The 3,445-nt window shown below is 32.6% G+C and overlaps 1 pseudogene; it reads right to left on the reverse strand.

The window, feature by feature from the left end:
* Positions 1-168: 168 nt before the first annotated feature.
* The window catches only part of LOC102478561 (MICOS complex subunit MIC27-like), a 37,711-nt pseudogene continuing 34,434 nt past the window's right edge, over positions 169-3,445 (reverse strand).

The following is a 3,445-nucleotide window of genomic DNA, read 5'->3' on the forward strand; positions in this document are numbered from 1 at the left end:
TCCCTGAGTACACTGGGCACACATATGCTTATGATCAAGAGCTGACAGAAGCTAGAGGTTTATCATGAATTCAGGATCCTATAGGAGGTGCTGTCTCTCTCTCTCTAGCATGAAAAAAATAAATAAACTTTAAAAAAAGAAAACAAAATTGAATTATTCTAAACAAACCTGAGATTGATTCTGATTTGGTCTTTATTTCAGAGCTGAGTTCTCCTGGCAAAGGCATTGAATCTTTCAGATGAGTTGTTTCTGCAGGTGTTTCTATTTCAGCCGAGCTTCCTAGCTGTTTACCAAAAAGAGATTTCCTTTATAAGTAAATTTTACTAACAGAATAAAATACACTAAAAAATTATAGTACGTCAGGCATAAACTGTGTAGCACCTGAGATTGATTCTGATTTGGTCTTTATTTCAGAGCTGAGTTTTCCTGGCAAAGGCATTGAATCTTTCAGAAGATGAGTTTTTCTGCAGGTGTTTCTATTTCAGCCGAGCTTCCTAGCTTAGTTTTTTCTTTAGGTTCAGGAAGTGATTCGCTTTGGTTTCTTTTTGTCCACAATGATCTAACTGCTTCATAAATTTGCTGACTTGTATCATATGCCTTTTTTCCGGTTACCTTTGCAATTATTACTGACTGAACAGGATAGCAAACAGTTGCTCCTAAAGTGGCCAGTCCCAGTGGATAAGCAATTCTTGTCAGGTATTTTCTATGAACACCCTGTCAGAATCAATATTAAAGATATTAAACATATTTTTGACTTTCAAAATTTGTTGAGATGTGTATAAGCTAAAAAAGTTCACCTTATATAAGTAAAAAGCAGAATAGTTACTAGAAACTAGGAATGGCAGATGGAGAGAGAGTTAGGAAGGTTTGACTAACAAATATGAAATTACAACTAGATATGAGAAATGAATTCTAGAGAACAACACTATAGGGCAACTATTGAGTCACTGGAAAAGTCATGACATTTTTGCATAGAAATACATAGAAAATACATCATGACTTTTTTGATGACCCTATATATATAGCAATTTCTTATGTACTTCATAAAAGCTAGAAGAGAAGATTTTGAATGTTCTCAGCACAAAGAAACAAATGTTTAAGGTGATAGATTTGATAGTTACCCTGATTTCATCATTATACAATGCATACATGTATTGAACACCATAACTTATGTATAAGCATTATTTAATTTAATATAATGACAATATAAATAAATCAATAGTAAAGATGTACATCTATAGATCATATAACAAAGCATCATTTCCCAAAACTTACATGAAAAATTATTTTCCTCATGTAAAATGCTGAAAAATGTATGATTTACATTTTCAGTGTTAATACACAAATTTTAAACTATTTTTAAATAATTTTTCCAGCTTTTTTGAGTCATTACTAACAAATAAAAAAAGAACATATCTATTTAAGGTATACATAATGGTGTTTAGATATAAGTACATCTTATATAATGATTTCCACAATCAAGTTACTTAGCATATCCATCATCTCACATAGTTAGCTCTTTTTGTGTGTGAGAACACTTAAGATCTACTCTCTTAGAAAATTTCAAGTATACTATTAACTCTAGTCACAATGCTGTACATCAAACCTGAGAAGTTATGTATCTTTTAACTGGAAGTTTATACCCCATTTCCTTGTACATAAACTAATATAAAAGTGTCTCTCTATTTCCTCCAACCTCCAGCCCCTGGCAGTTAGCATTCTATAATGTGGCCCTCTTAAGTGCAATCATAAGGGGTATTCAAAATTTCATAGAAAATGCCAGTCTTGAAACTCCATTTTTTCCATAAACTTTTTGAAGTCCTCTCATAGCTTAGATTCTGCATCTAAGAGCTATATCTGTTTTTCTGTGCCCTGCAATTTGTGACAGTGTGGATTATATGGGAGGACTTCATGCTAAGCAAAATCTTTATTTATAGGAGTTTTGGGAAACAGTTTGAGATAATACACAGATGCCTATAATGGTACAAATTTAATGCTTCTATCAATACTTAAATTTGTATGGTGCTTTATCCATTCATAGAAAAAGATCACCAAGTATTTTTCCAGAAAACAATATTCTGTTTTGGTGGAAAGACAAAATAAAAAATGAACTATAAACACAGTAAAGCAGAGAATGGAATGCTGACTGAATTCCTAAAGTTCCTGTTGTTTTCATTCATCTCTTTCCTTGAAAAATCTCCTCTGATGCCTTCTTAGTGTTCTTTTCCCATTTTTTGTTCTTTATGGTTAGAGTAATTTCAATAGCCAGTGACGCATTAAAGATGTCTGGGAAGCTTTCCAAGATTAAACTTTCTGAAAACATATTATTTTTTATTTGCCAGAGAGTGCATGTGCTTGCCAGTCAGAGATGGAGGGGTGAATGGGAAAGGGAGAACGCATACCCAAATGGGGTGTGGTCATACCATAACCTCTTCTTAATTTCTCCATCCTGTTGGGATTTTGGATATTTGTGTGCACGCACACACACATATACATGCCTAGTGTGTTTTTTGAACTGCTGGGGTCAGGACTAAAATCATAGTTGATTATGTGGGCTCTGACTCCCTTTTTCACTGCTACACGGCTGACCCAGAAACATATTTTTTTTAAAACTCTTTCTTTCTCAAGTAGAAATATATTTATTGTTTTTACTAAGTATATACCTATATTTGAGAGAATTAAAAAGTATACTAACAAATGTTGAAAAAGTACTCTTCTTCCCCCAACATAACCTTTATTCAGTTAAGTGGCTATTCCTCCTAAATTTTTACTCTTATAAATACATTATAACAAACATACACACACAGCACTTTAAAACAAATGGAATGTTAATATAGATCTACCAGAAAGGATGAGGTAGATCTATATGTACTGACATGGATGGAGGTCCATAATGAATCACTGAAATGAAAAAAAAAAAAGATGTCATAGAAAATATTATACACTATAATCTCAATTATGTTTTATTTAAAATTTAAATTATACACATATAAACTGTTTTGCTTTATAAAATTTGTTTTTCTTTATTCATGAGTGTGTGCACATGCACATGAGAGTGAAAGAGTAAGACAGAGAGGAGCACCCTCCACTGTGTCTGGTCACTATGCAATCCCTTTCACTCATCCCACTGGATCTTGGGTACTGGAGTATGTGCCCAGTGTGTTTCATGTGAACCGGCTGCAGATTCAAATAGCAATCATCATGTGGAATCCAGCTTCTCTTAAACAGTCCATTATTGCTGCACCACAGAGCTAGCCCTTGTTTTCTTTTTAAACATACACAGGATCACACTATACATGCTATCCTGAGATCTGATTTTTTTAAAAGCTGAACAATATGTTTCAGAGATGTTTTTACATTAGTTTATATACCAGTAGATACACTATAGTTTTTTTTTTTTTTTTTTTTTTTTTTTTTTTTTTTTTTTTTTTTTTTTTTTTTGTTG

The sequence above is a fragment of the Tupaia chinensis genome, unplaced genomic scaffold, assembly GCF_000334495.1.
Source record: "Tupaia chinensis unplaced genomic scaffold, TupChi_1.0 Scaffold143610_1, whole genome shotgun sequence".
Lineage (NCBI taxonomy): Eukaryota > Metazoa > Chordata > Mammalia > Scandentia > Tupaiidae > Tupaia > Tupaia belangeri.